Source organism: Canis lupus, chromosome 25 (genome assembly GCF_048164855.1).
Source record: "Canis lupus baileyi chromosome 25, mCanLup2.hap1, whole genome shotgun sequence".
NCBI classification, from domain to species: Eukaryota; Metazoa; Chordata; class Mammalia; order Carnivora; family Canidae; genus Canis; species Canis lupus.
Window position 1 is genome coordinate 11,139,752 of NC_132862.1, and position 14,875 is coordinate 11,154,626.

The 14,875-nt window shown below is 39.2% G+C and overlaps 1 long non-coding RNA gene across 5 annotated transcripts in view; it reads right to left on the minus strand.

Annotated features, from left to right (window-relative positions):
* Nucleotides 1-11,254, minus strand: part of LOC140617249 (uncharacterized) — a 326,911-nt gene extending 315,657 nt beyond the window's left edge. For all 5 annotated transcript variants that reach the window (XR_012017475.1, XR_012017472.1, XR_012017476.1 and 2 more), the window contains exon 1: nt 11,124-11,254. This is a non-coding gene — a long non-coding RNA (uncharacterized lncRNA). The remainder of the gene's footprint in view (nt 1-11,123) is intronic.
* Between the last annotated feature and the right edge of the window lie 3,621 nt (nt 11,255-14,875).

Here is a 14,875-nt window from a genome sequence, read left to right on the forward strand (position 1 = left end):
TAAAGTTCTCAGTTAAAAAAAAAAAAATAATAAAGTTCCCATTCAGGGGACCCCTGAGCGGCTCAGTGGTTTAGCACCTGCCTTCGGCCCAGGGCGTGATCCTCGAGTCCCAGGATCAAGTCCCACATCAGGCTCCCTGCATGGAGCCTGCTTCTCCCTCTGCCTGTGTCTCTGCCTCTCTCTCTCTCTCTCTCTCTCTCTCTCTGTGTGTCTCTCATGAATAAATAAATAAAATCTTTAAAAAAAAAAATAAAGTTCCTGTTCATGGCTAGCTCGCTTTTTTTTTTTTCCTTAAAAGGCCACTAAAATATCTAGCTCAAATTTAGAATATCTTTTGGTCAGTTTTCCTTTTGTTTAGAATGTATTTTACCAGGTTTTCCTTTCTTCTTGTATTTTCACAACATGAAGATGAACACCTAGCTCTTTTTCTATTTGGTTCAGCTTAAAATAAGAATACAAGTTGCCTGGGAAGATGAAGCAAATATACTACTTTTATAATATCCAGGATGGTTAACATGGTGCTGAGGGCTTCATTGGTCCAAATGTCTTATTCTCAAGAGGTAACCAGGTGCCTTATCTTAAAAAAAAAAAAAAAAAAGTTATATATTATCACTCCAAGATAGTACTTACATATTAGTGCTCTTATTTGAAGACGTGAGTAATGGAAAATGTTTAGTATGATAGCTAGTGGAGGGTAGAAGAGGAGCATGGAGATATTTTGGGGCACACAGCATATGAATAAATCTTGAATCCCGGTAAGGAGGTTTTTGCTGCTTCCATAGCACCTAATGCCTGTTTCTGCTGTAGGACAGAAAGGCAGTGTATTTGATTTTTTTCCTTTTTTAAAAAATTTAAAGTCAATTAGCCAATGTACAGTACATACTTAGTTTCTGATGTAGTGTTCAATAATTTAAATTATGTGGTTGGCAGGAGATAGTCACTGTATTGCATACTGTCACTTGATCCCAAAAATATAATAGTCTGAGTGGCATAATCCTAAATAATGTCTAGTCAATGTTAGTCAGGATACATTAAGAATATGAGCAGTTTCTCCATGATAAAGAGCTCTAAAAAATGAATCCTGTTTTCTCTCTAATTAAAAGCATTTTCAAGTTAATCAGAGTTTTTATATTATCCCATCTCAGTGCAACAATATTGGACTCATGATATATCAAGGCTTTTCCTCTTCTGAATAACAATCATTTAAAGAGGGAAAATAGCTACTTTTTGTTAATAGGGCTCTGTTTTATACCATCCTCTATTTAAATTTACATTCTTATTGCCTTCTAAATATTTAGGTGGTTTTGAACATAAAAAAAATACTGAAATGTTAAATAGTTGGCAAGTGTATACAGCTTCATTAATATTAGCTCCTTTACTTTTTCTTGATGCATTATATTTGCTTGAATTACTTTGAAATGCTTTATGACTCTGATCAGAAAAATATATGGAGTTAGATACTTTGCAGTTGTGTTTAAAAAACACCGACCTTCGGACATTTGGTGACAGAAATGTAAAAACGGGAATTCTAAAAGCCCCTGAAGTCCCCAAGATTTTATTCCTAGACCATCAAGTATTTATCAGCACTAGGAAGCATCCAGAAAAATGAACACTTTTACTTTAACTTCTTTTCCCTATTGCTAGGGCCTAGTGCTTGATGGACGTGCTGAGAAGCAGAGAAATGACAAAAATAAAACAGTTGGAGAAATCAGGAGAATGGCTAACATAGATAACTACAGCCAGCCCCTGACTCAACTCAGGATCTATGTTTATGATCTGTTCAAAGAACTGAGCTTATTGGGATCCTAATGGTTTTTCTAGTCCCAGTTTTTAACTATTGTTTAACAGAGAATTTTTCACTAATTGTTTGGTTAATTGATGAATTAACTAATGACTTCATGGTCTGTTAATCTATAATTTACCTCTTATTGAAATAGTCTCTTTCCTAGCACTGGATTATTTCTAGTTCTCATACTTATTTGCCTGGATTTTTCCCAGCTTGTTTTCAGTTTATTAGCCTTTTACTTATGTTTCTCTTCTACAAATTAAAAATTACTTAGCCATGAGAACCTCTTATCTTTTCACTCTTCGATCCCTCCAGGAGCTTTGGATAACACCCATAGTGTTAGTTACCTGTATACAGATGACACCCAAATGCATATCTTTAGCCCAGACCTCTCTCTGAGTTCAAACCATATATCCAATACTTTACCCTTGATACCTCCATTTGGATGTCTAAAGAATCTATAGCCATGACTGCTCTACTCGGCCCCAACCGAATATGGTCTTTTGCCAGTGTCTCTGTCTCCATAAATGATACTACCACCCATCCACCACCCTTAACAACTTCCACTTCTTCACCTCCACATTTGGTATCTTGAAACCATTAAATTTTTTTGGTCACTGTCTCCTTTGGTACCACCTAGTCCAAGTGGCCATCATCTTTCATCTTCGCTTCTATTTTGTCTTTACTATATCCCACTTACCATAAAATACAGCAGGGCTGTTCCTCTAAAACCAAGGCCATGGCAATCACCCAATATTCCAGAATATCAGGAGTATCAGGTAACAGCCTTAATTTGCATGGTCCCCAGCCACTTACACTGATCCCTTAGACCAAAACATACATACGCATTAAGATTTACAAAACACCACCACCTATGGAAGGTTCAGTGTTTTTTACTGTAAATTGTTATTTCTGTTCTTCCCATCCACTGGTCTTGCAAACTTCCCAGTACAAGTTTGAATCACAAGGACCAGATCTGAGGTCCCTTCTCTGTATTAAGTACTTGCTCAAGGTGAATGCCAAGGAGTGCCAAAGCCATGATCTGAACTGATTTATTCAGAGAGGAAGTTAGGTATGATAGCTTTCACATTTTTATTTTCATCTCCCCAGATAAGGTCAACAAACAATGACATCCAGGAGATTAATTTATATATTGCAATATTTTGGAAGGCAAACTGGCACAGTGGACTTCAGGCTGTGAAAAACCAGGGTTGGGCAGCCCGGGTGGCTCAGTGGTTTAGCACCACCTTCAACCCAGGGCGTGATCCTGGAGACCCAGGATCGAGTCCCACATCAGGCTCCCTGCATGGAGCCTGCTTCTCCCTCTGCCTGTGTCTCCGCCTCTCTCTCTCTCTCTCTCTCTCTCTCTCTGTCTCTCATGAATAAATAAATAAAATCTTTAAAACAAACAAACAAACAAACAATCGGGGTCTAAGCCCAGCTCCACCACTTACTAGAGGGCTAATCTCAGGCAAGTTATTTAACCTTGGAGAATTATTGGGAGTTTATGTGGAACAATACAGAATGGCAACTAACATGATGACCTGTGCCTTTAGACTTTTGAGCATAGACATCAAGGACAGGTCTAACACTTGTGGGGACTTGGGAAAGTTTCTTTACCTTCTCTGGACCCCAATTTCATCATCTAAAAAATAGAGATACTTTACCTACTTCACAGGGTTGTTTCAAGGACCAAAATAGTTCATAGACAAATGCTTGGAACAGTGACTGCCACTAGTTAGGATTAAGAAGCACCTGTAGTGGTGAAAAGAAACTAGAAGAAAGTGAGACTCATGGTAAGTGAGCCTAAAACTAGGAAAAGGTGAGAGGGATGTGGAAGTAGGTTTCTGGGAACCAAGACAAAAAACATAAAGAGAAGAGAAGAGGAAAATCAGGAAACAGAGTTACCTAGAGCCAGAAATCTATCACCGGTTAGTAAAAAATAAGGAGAGATAATGAAGAAAACACCCAAAGTAAAGGAAATGAGAGACCATACAGTCCCAGAGAGAGAAAATTAAAGACAGTGGCTTCCTGGTGATTTTCAGTTCGTTTGCAACAACCTATAACTCATTTCTGTGAGATATCTCTGCATTATTTCAACAACAAAAAAACTTTTTGAATACCTTTAAAGCGAAGAAACTTGACAAAATTACCTCAGCCAGGCGATCACATTCACCATCAACAATAAGTCACGTTGACAGCATATAACTTTGGCGTGATGTGATGACCACGGAACTTTATGTTTGTGGTCTTCTTCCCAAAACATATAACCCCAAAGTAAAAGAAAAACACCAGACAAACCTCAGGTGAGGAATATTCTGCAAACTATCAGACCAGTACTCCTCAAAACTGCCATGGTTGTGAAAAACAAGGAAAGTTCGTGAAACCATCACGACTAAGATGAGTCCAAAGAGACATGATGGGTACATGTAATGTGGTATCCTGGATAGGATCCTCAAACGGAAAAAGGATATTAGGTGAAAACGAAGGAAATATGAATAAACTATGGAGTTTAATTAATAATAATGTCAACATTAATGTATTAACTGTAACAAATTATACTAACAGTATATTAGCAATAAGGGAAACTGAGTGCTGAATATAAGGGAACTCTGTACTAATTGCATAATTTTCTGTCTAAAGTGTTATAAAATAAAAATTTTATTTTAAGAAAACCCCCCTTTTGTTCCTTGCCCTAGACTGAGGTAGGTCTAAGCTAGCAATCAAACCACCGGTGGCTCTATCAGGTCAAATCCTACCATTGGCATAATCTGTCAGGGTGACTTTGAACAGGTTACTTAAAATCACTGAGCTACTTTACTCATTTATAAAATGGACAGAATGCATTATAAGATTTGCTAAAAAGGATTAAATGGTTCAGTGTGTGGAAAGAGTAAGCGTGTATTAAAAATAACTCTCATTATTATTTAAAGGCACATTACCTACTACATGGAAGGTACTCAACAAATATTATTTTTTTATCCCTCTTTATAACACACATATAACCACCTAGAGTATCAACAGGTTTCAAATTGTTGTCTCTACAATCTCTCTTTATTTAAACAAGCAAAGTATACATACTCTATGTAAAATGTTACCCTAGACTCAGAGTAATGCATCTGTTGAAGGAATCTGCTGTGGAGAGGGATGCACTACATCCCCAGACATATAACCAGGGCCCAGCAGCTGACAGTGTATCATGGGCTGGCCTCTGTCCCTTTTATCTTTTCTTCACCCCAGGTTGAGCTGGCCCCAGCCTTGTCCACTTGTAAAATATGCCAGTGATTCCACATGGTCTGGCCCCCTATTACACCACTAAACAAGGGGAGTTAAGTGGGGTGAGGGATAAATATGTTATTAGGACTGCACATGGAATTTGAATTTTAAAAAACCTTCTTATAATGATTTCTTAAAAAGCAAATGTCATTAATGTGCCTTTTGTATTATTCAGGAAAATATAAGCATAGAAAAGGAGGAAAGTAATATTTTACTACCTTTTTACTATTTTTATAAGGGAATGTACTTTCTTATAAGCACAAAACGTGATCTAGTTAACTCGTTTTCAATATCATACAAAATACACAGTGAACGAAAAAGAAAAATATTTCCAAGTTTGAAAAGTACATGTTCCCCTATCTTAACTCTGGTATTTAAAATTCTCAACATCATTTTGGTTTCTTTTATGTCAATAGACAATGTTTTTCGGGCTTGGTCTCAGCCCTGACCCTATCAATTCTAATGTAATTCAGTTTCATTTAATTGCACGAACATTTGGAGAATGTAGAATATGTACTTGGCACAGTGCTAGACCTTGAGAGAACATTAAAGAGAAAAGACATGATCCCTGTCTTCAGGTGGCTTGTTATACAGCAGAGGAAATAAAATGTGAAGACAATTATTATATGTCCTGGCTAGAAGATGATGAGGGCTATAAAGGATGCTTATTCAAATTGCCACTACAGTGCCAAGGACAGAGAAGTTATTTACAACCAGAGATCAAGAAATTCACGAATTAGTGTTTGTCCTGAAAAACGAGCAGTATTTTGACTCCTAGAGAAGGAGTAGGAAGGTCCAAAAAGAATCCAAGCAGTGTAAGGATCTTCACGGAGCCAGCAAAGTAGAGTTTTTAATCAAGTTTTGTTTTAACCGTTAAATAATTAAATTTCACATCAACAGCACTTCGTGCTTACTAAAGGCAATATCTCAATTTTGTTAGGTTTACCAGACATGATTCTTCTTTAACTATTATTATAACTGGGTGATGCTCAGCATTCAACTTTGCCTTAATTCCTGGAGAAATTTCCTTTCTGGGTCTCTCCAACCTTTTATAGAAGAGATATGTGATGTCACTGTGTTTGTTCCTGTTATTCCATTTGCCAGGTTCAAGTTGTGTTTGTGTGAATAATTCATCATGACTCAGAAATCTGACTTTTAAAGAACCAGTACTATTGTGAAACAGGCAGTACATGCTCACCAGAGTTACCTTATTTAACATGACACTTCTAAACTGAAAAATCTAAAAAAAGATGCCTTCATAGAACTCAGGAAACTTGCCCCATCATTCTCACCGTCAACTGTCCTAACAGGTTCCAGTTCCTATTTAGTGTCAACCTTTTAGAGTTGTAAAATGTTTCAGTCATTCAGATATGAGACCTTAGGCAGATGCTTGAATCCCCCTGAATTTCAGTTTTTCATGTAAAACAGAAACCTGAGATGTCAACATGGAGTCAGAAAATTAATAGATCAGAACTGTAGAATCTGCTGAGAAGTCTACTTAGAAGTATAGCTGAACCTTAATCATTTTAAGAGATGTGTCTCTTAGATAATTCTCAAATTTCCCAAAACTATTTTGCGAAACATGGGTGGCAAAAAGGGCTCACCTAGGACCTACGAGACTTCCTGTGATAGTGCTATGGTCTCTAGTATGGCCTTGGAAAAGGAACTGTCATGGCTAAGAATGTCTGTGGTCTGCCTGGGGTAGATCCTAAGGACTCCCTGCTCACATCTATCCTGTCTGAGGATAGCTCCTCTGGGTAGAAATGGTCTTCCCTAAACTGTGACCAGATTTTTCCCCACTCCCCTATTCTAATGTGAGATCACTAAGAAAAATATAATTGTATTTGTATAATTGTATTTCAGGGAATTGTATCACAAGAGCTATGATACACTAAAATATCAGATCTATAATTCAACCAGCTATCTGTATAATTACGCTCAAAGCATACAGAATAGAAGAGGGAACAAAAGGGTCAGATTGAGTCTTGCAAGAACCGAGTCTTCTCTGCCTGAGTTGAGAAAGACTTCCCGGAGAAGACAGGATTTACTATAAAAACCAGGGGGCTCTATCTGCAGAGGGCTCATCTGGTTAAATTGAATCTGGCCAGGACATGAAATCAGAGAAACTCAAGTGAGCTACAATATAGGAACTCCAGGCAGGGAGGGCTTGACGTATTCTCCTTTATGTAGAATTAGCTGCACATGTCTTGCTCCTCTACTAAAGGGCAGGCTGCTTGAAGGCAAGAACCCTTATATTATTGAGCCTGGTACATGGTACTTAGTAGGTGTCCATTAATTGGAGCAATTCATATAGCCCCAGAGCTGGAATGGTTTGGAATCAGAGCACTGTTATTCATTTTTCCTTCTAGGATAGCGAGACTCTCTTCCCAGTCATGACCCTATGAAAGGAGAAGGATAATTCTTATTCTTATTAAGACTAGAACTGGAGTTTTTTCTCATCCTTCCCAGGTGCAAATGAGCCTGAATAGAAAACAGAAAGGCAAACACACATTGGGCTCCTCAAACAATGCACACAAGAATGTGCTCTTTTCCTCTTCAGGTCCCCATCTCATCCCACTTCACCCCACCCTTGTCAGGAAAGTCTGGGCTATATAGACTTAAATAATAATGCTAAATTTAGTTCCATTCACATTTACTGGGTACTGTAGTAGATTTTATCCTGTTGTTCCAAACATTGGCTATTCTTCCCTGTGAGAGAACTATACTTTCCCCACTGGAGCAGACTTAGCAGTCTGATTTGCTTTGGCAATGAAATGCAGGTGGAAGTAACTCTCTCCTCTGAGAAGAAGCTTTAAGGGCCAGTCTGTGATCCCACATTATCTCCTTTCCCTCAGCCATGAGACCTGCCACCTTCCAGATAAAAACTGCTCGTTAGTCCGGGTTCCAGACTAAATAGGATGTGGACCAGAGCACAGGCTGACCAACAGTGGACATATGGCGTGAACAAGAAAATAATTGTTTTTCTTACACAGCACCAAAGTATGAGGGTAGTTTATATTGCAGTGTAATAGCCTACTGCTATTGATACAAATACACTTTCTAAACAGCAGGAAATGTGCCATATGCTAGGTAAATAGCATCGACCATCATTATTTCTTCTTTTTTTTTAAGATTTTCTTGATTGATGGGCACTGAGTGGGGGGGGGGGCATTCAATGGGATGAGCACTGGGTGTTATATGTTGGCAAATCAAACTCCAATAAAAAAAATCCAAAAAAAAAGATTTTATTGATTGATTGATTGAGAGAGCAAGTGTGTGCATGTGAGGGGGGAAGGGAGAGAGAAAATCTCGAGCAGACTCTTACTGAGCACAGAGCCTGAGGCAGGGCTTAATGTCACCACCCTGGGATCATAACCTGAGCCAAAATCATGAGTTGGATGCTTAACTGACTGAGCCACCCAGGAACCCCATGAATCATCATTTCTAAGATTCCAATCAAGTTATGGAGACAGAGATATTCTCAGCAAAATATTACATGAGTCAGATTTGTGACAACAATCTCATAATCTCTCCTGATAAACTACCTTGAGAGAAAGTGGTATTGGGGCACATTGAAACTGATTGGGTAATACGGTCACTGTGACCAAAGAGTGGCATTTGGAGATTATAGTATCCAGGAGATTCTAGAGGGTGCTTGTTATTCACAAAGACTGGGTTGTTAGCATGTTCAGGTTTATATCATTTGTCCTAGTGGTATTAAGAATAGCATCTCCTTTCATGCATCCAAGTATCCCAGCTTAGGTGACAAATTATAATCACCCTAACAGTACTGTGACTACAGTTAGTTGGTTGTTAGCAGTCTAAGAATGGCATACCGAACAGGCCAGCTGAACCAGATAGAATAAAATATTCTAGACTGTCTGCTTATACCCATAGATCCCTACTAAGAAAGCAACCCAAGTGTCTCTTTCAGGGAAAAAAAAAAAAGAAAGAAAGAAAAGAAAGAACGTTTATGCTTTTGCATTGAGACCCTAATTGTTCCTGATACCCTAGCCACAACTGATTAAACCTGAGAATATGCTGCCAAAGTTGACAGTATGGCCATACAGATCAATCACTTTCAGGTGATACATTCTGAAACTTACTTGTTCATTCATTACCTCTTTAATGAGTACCTACTGGGTACCTATTCTATGGCAGGTCTCCCATACTGAATGGTGAGTAGCACACTGGCCTTGCCATATGCGGCCTTGGGAAGTATGACAATGAGATGCACAGGGGGAGTGAAGCAGCACCAGAAACATTTGGGCTCCCTTCTGGAAGAGGTAACAAACAAGAGGGCACTTGAGCTGTTGTTAAATCAAAGCCCAATGGGCTATTGTTCTAACACTTCTTACTTTCCACTGAACAACCCAGCCATTGAAGTGTTGGGACCCTATGTAACCAGCTTTGGGGCTGCTGAGGTGGTTTAACATACCTCCTGATTCCCACATATATCCTTGAAACCAACCCGCATCTAGGGTTGCAAAAGGTAGCAAATAAAAATACAACAGTCACCCCCCTTATCTACGATTTCACTTTCCTCACAATCAATTGTGGTTTGGAAATAGATGGCCCTTGTGACATATCCTCAGAAGGTCAATAGTAGCCTAATGCTAGGTCACAATGCTTATGTCAGTCAGTCATCTCACATCATTTCATCACACAGGCATTTTATCATCTCACGTCATCACAAGAAGAGTAAGTATGGAAAGATAAGATATTTTGAGAGAGACCACATTCGCATAACTTTGCATATTATGATTGGCTATTTTATCATTAGCTATTGTTGTTAATCTTTTACAATGCCTAGTTTATAAGTTAAACTTTATCATACATACATATGTATAGGAAAGAAACATAGTACATATAGGATTCAGTTCCATCTGTGGTTTCAGGCATCCAGTGGGAATCTTGGAATGTATTCCCTGGGGATAAGGAAGGGGAGGGGGGGGGGACACGATTCTACAGGATGCCAGTTATATTGGATTTCAGATAACTAATGAATACTTTTAAAAATATAAGTATGCCCATGCAATATCTGGGACATATTTATACTAAAAAATAGTTTGTTGTTTATCTTAAACTCAAACTTAACTGGGTGTCCTGGATTTTGTCTGGTAACCTTAACCCCATCATATAAGCAGGCATGAGCAGGACAGGAGGGTAGGGCACAGGGAGCACGGTTAGTGTAATGCCAGTAGTGCAAGGATTTTTTTTAAGACTTTATTTATTTATTCATGAAAGACACACAGAGAGAAAGGCAGAGACGTAGGCAGAGGGAGAAGCAGGCTCCAGGCAGGGAGCCTGATGTGGGACTCGATCCTGAGACCGCGGATCATGCCCTGAGCCAGGTGCAGGTGCTCAACCGCTGAACCACCCAGGCGTCCCAGTACAAGGATTTTATAGCAAGTCAGCCCTCATGCTGGTTCTGCTTTCACCATCCACAGGATCCATTTGAAAAATTCCCCACATTGAATTCCATTTCCAGAATCTGGGACTTCTCTTGTCCCTTCATTCCTAAGTTCTGATTTAGTCCCCTGAGTGATATCATTTAATGTAAGTTACATTCAAAATTTGGCTTTGCAATTACCTGTATATGTGGCCTTGGGCAAGTCTCTGAATCTCTCTGACACTTGGTTTTGTTGACTGAAACATGGGATTAATAATATCTTATAGGGTTGTTGAAAGATGGAAGTTTACTCAATCAATTAGCAAGTATTTACCAAATGTTTTCTAGATGCCAGGCTCCCTGTTAAGTGACATGGGCCCTTTCCTCAAGGTACTCACAATCCAGTGGGAGACAGAAGTGAATAAGCAGATGAAATGCATTGTGATATGAACTGTGATTGGTGTACAGAATATTGTGAGCCAAGTGCCTGGCTCAGTTGCTCAATAAATGCTAGCTGATATTATTCTCCAGGGTCTCCCATGTCCAAGAGCTTAAGGGCTGCTCTGGTTCTCAGTCCTACAGTGAGCTCCACCCTCACCCCCAGCAAGTGTCTCTGACACCTTGGGCTACCTTTCCAGACCTCCACCCCTGCTGTTTTGTCCTACTCACCAGCCAGGAACTCCTGTTGCCTGCCTCTCTAGGGCCCTCCTGACACTGACTTCCCTGACCCAGTGGCTCCATCAGTCTGACTTCCAGGGACCAGGCATCCACAGCAGAGCTTGACCAAGTGAGGACAATTCCCACTGTACCATTTCACTTAGGCAAAAAATATGCCTGTGTCATAAAGCAGTTCCTGTTTTAGCAAGACCTTGTAAATGTGGGCAATCACTATGTGACAAGCATAGTGTTGATGTTAAAGATTTATAAGAGTGTCAGAGATGGAAATAAAATATGATCCAGGTTTTCCAACCGGGAACTGTGTCTATTCATGGAGCAACCTCTTTAATTCTACTTCAACTTTCTAGTTTCTGGGTTGGCTCAAGCAATGTCAAAACCTGTGTCTGCAGCACCGGCAGCTTGAGTGTGGGAGTGTCAGTGCAGATCTATTTCTGTGGCAAGTTCAGTACAGGCTGAATTTAAAATATGAAAAACAAAAGTGAGGCTCATGACTATTCCACCAAAAGAGGGAAAAGAAACATAGGACTTCTACAGGAGCCCCATCACCCTTCTCCCAACTGCAATTTATTACAAATGTTTCTCTATTCCAGCTCCTAACATGATGTGCCAAACTGAAAAAGAGGCAAACCATTGTGGGGTTTTACTGTGCCTGCTTTTAGTAGCCAGCTCTGGTCCTGCCAACCCTATCCTCTCGCCAAATATAGAGTTGCAACACAGAGGAAATTGTCTTTTGCTGAGTAGAGGAATGGCAAAGTCCCCACAAATGAATAGTTGATGAACTAGATCTTACTGTTGCTTGGGGTCCAAATGGAAAAAGGAGGGGCACAGCTGCTGTACTGCAGGGTTACTCAGATTCTCCAACATAGCAGACAGGCATGGAGGTGGGGGATGACCTGGAAGTAGTTGTGTGTGTGTGTGTGTGTGTGTGTGTGTGTGTTTTAACCTAAGTGCTCAGACGTATCTCTACCAATAGCTAGAGTCTAATATCAGTGAATAAGATTAAAATGACTCAATTATAAAATTAGCATTTCTAATGTTAGGCAGTCTTGTTTTGTGGCAGTTTGAGTTCTTCATACTTCATGCTGGAATGCTAATATAGCCTATCACATGCTCCTGATAGAGATAAAACTAGTGAAAATTCTGTTATATGATATGGAAGCTGACATGGCATGCTCTCCCTAAGCATCCTCACCTATTGATTTTGGCTGGACCTCTACAGTGACTTGATGCACTAAGTCATCTCACTGATACTGGTTTCAAGGAACATGAAGAAAACTGAGCATTCCTACTTATAATAAGCAAGGAGTTTATGATAAAACAGCACTGTGAACTGGGGATAAGGGAGGCACAGGAACTAGTTCCCTTTTGTTCCCTAAGGTCTACCCTTGGCCTTGAAGCGTCTTTTGTCTGAAACAACCTTCTGATCTCATGAGTTTTCATTGTTCAAGTGGTGATTTGTGGTGCATGGTTGCTGACTAATTTTCCTTTCTCTTTACATTCCTGTGTCTGCCTCTCTAGCATTTTCATCTTTCTACTCTTCCATGAGAGGAATGTCAAACAAAGGACAGAAGAGACAACATCCTTCCCTTTGCAAACATATAGAAAAAAATAAAATATAACAAAATATTTTAATACAGAGCTGAACTCGAAAGACGAACAGGAAAATCTACCAGAAACAAATCAGGATCTAAAGTCAGCCCATGAAGCTCATGACCTGAAATGATAATACACCCTGGGGGTATACTGGATCTGTTTGGCCATACAGCAAATATCCCAGCAGTGATAGGAAATATAGCCTTGAGGCCATGCAAGGTGAGGATCTGGAAACAAAATCTTTAACTGGGACTTGGGGGGTAGGGGGGAAGACTGTCACCAACTTTGAGAAAGTGTCAAGAAAGATTATATCTGCTGAAGGTTTTATGGAGATAAAGTCTCCCATGAGAAACTGAAGTCCTGGCCCTTTACCACACACAGGTGTGAATACAGTCTTGTATTATCTAAAGCCTGAGAGAATCTGCAAGATGACAATATTTTAATATGAAGATTGTTTCTGGATCAATGAAACCCTCGGAGCACCTAACAGAAGCAAAAGGAAGAACTACTCTATAGCAACCTTCCACCCCTCAAAGGATGCACATGATATCCTCACAAATAAATATATGATAAAGATGAGTTCAAATTCATCCAGTTCAAGAGAAGCTGGTTTGCCAAGAGAATCAGAAAATATAAGGGAGAGATTAACAGTATAAGAATTTAAGATAAAATAAGCTGGAAGTGACTATAAAACTACCTCTTTAAAACTGTTAAAAGAGTTAGAAAAAGGGAAAAAATAAAGAAGGGCAATAATGAAAAGAAAGGCAACTTGAAAAGGAGCAATTATAACATCATAAGATGAAAGTATTTATTGAAACTAAGAACTCAGTGAGCTGGGGAATGGCATATTAAACATAGTTAAAGAAATAATCAGTGAATTAGAATATGGTCCTGAGAAAATTATGCATAAAGGAGCACAGAGAAATGAAGAGATGGCAAATGGGAAAGAAAGGGTAAAGTCAGATCTCTATGGCGAATAGAATAGAAGGTTCAGCATATATCTAATAGGAATTACAAGAAGAGAGAATAAGGAGAAAGAGGGGGAATATTTGAAAAGATAATATCACTAAGAAACTTTCAGAGCTGACAAAAGACATCAATTCCCAAATTTAAGAAGCATACCAAAGGGCACAAATAAAAACAATCTCCCTCATACATGATAATGAGACTACAAAACATGAAAGATGTAGTAAAAATCCTAGTAGCAACCAGAGAAAAGAGACAGATAACTTAAAAAGGAATAACATTTAGTCTGGTAACATGCCTCCCACCAATCATAATAAAAGCCAGGAGATAATGGAAAAAGGGGTTTCATTAATGCTAAAGGAAAAATAACTATTTTAACCAGGAGGCAAAAAACTGCACGCTCAACTCAGTAATTGAGGAGAACTCAATGAAGGGGTTAGATACAAAGTATGAGTTAAAAGTAGGGTTTAGAAAAAAGGCATCAAGGGATGCTTAGTATCACAGGCTTCCTAAAAATGATACAACTAGACATGATACAACTCCTAAACCTGAAGAAATAAGAGACAGGAGCAGCAGCTGAAACTTGTAGAAGTTGGTAGGGAAGGCCACTAATGGTAGCTTCAGTCTTGTCAAGGGAAGCAGTCAATTTATAGTAACCCATCAGAGGGGAGTAGAGGAAACAAATACTCCATCTTCTTCACCTCCTTCCAATCTCTCTACTGCTAGTCCCCCATGGTTGTATACAATTTGAAGCCAGAGGAGTTGCTTCAGTCTATATAGATCAGTCTTTTGGGCACTGAGGAGGATGTAGAGGAGTGGAGAATGAGGACAAAAACTGTCACGATCAAATCCTGCATAAACCAAACTATCCTTCAAATCTGAGGTCACAATAAAGATTCTCCCAAAGACTGAGATAGCTGAACTAGCTGGCAAAGAATATATATATATATATATACTTCAAAATGAAGAAAGTAATAAGCCAAAAGAAAATAATAGGTTGAAGACAAATTAGTAAGCAATAAAATTGTAATTTTTTAGCAAACCTGCACAAGTACAGGCTGTATATACAACAATAGTAATAATGGCAGGGGAGGACAATGGCAGGGGAGGACAATGCCAATATCCCTTGGATATGGAAGGGAATGGTGATTAACATTACAGCATTAGGGGGGCCTGGGTGGCTC